Source organism: Pecten maximus, chromosome 3, assembly GCF_902652985.1.
Source record: "Pecten maximus chromosome 3, xPecMax1.1, whole genome shotgun sequence".
Classification (NCBI taxonomy): Eukaryota; Metazoa; Mollusca; class Bivalvia; order Pectinida; family Pectinidae; genus Pecten; species Pecten maximus.
The window spans coordinates 52238531-52238779 of record NC_047017.1 but is presented as its reverse complement, the minus strand read 5'-3'; positions in this window follow the sequence as shown (position 1 = coordinate 52238779).

The window sequence follows — 249 nt, the reverse complement described above, 5'->3', positions numbered from 1 at the left end:
ATGTGAACGGAGTTATAAAAACAGCACTAATCGTCCCGCTTGAGTAGACATCGGGTTGACGACCTACTAACGCACACACAACAAGAGCGCAGATTTTCTAAAAATTAAACAAAATAAACATTTAACATGTGTGTTTAAATCTATAGGGAGGTACACTAATTAGCGGTTGTACGTCTGTGTATTGTTAATGAAAACCTTTATATACCGGTCTGTGTACTGTGTTAACGAAAACCTTTATATACCGGTCTG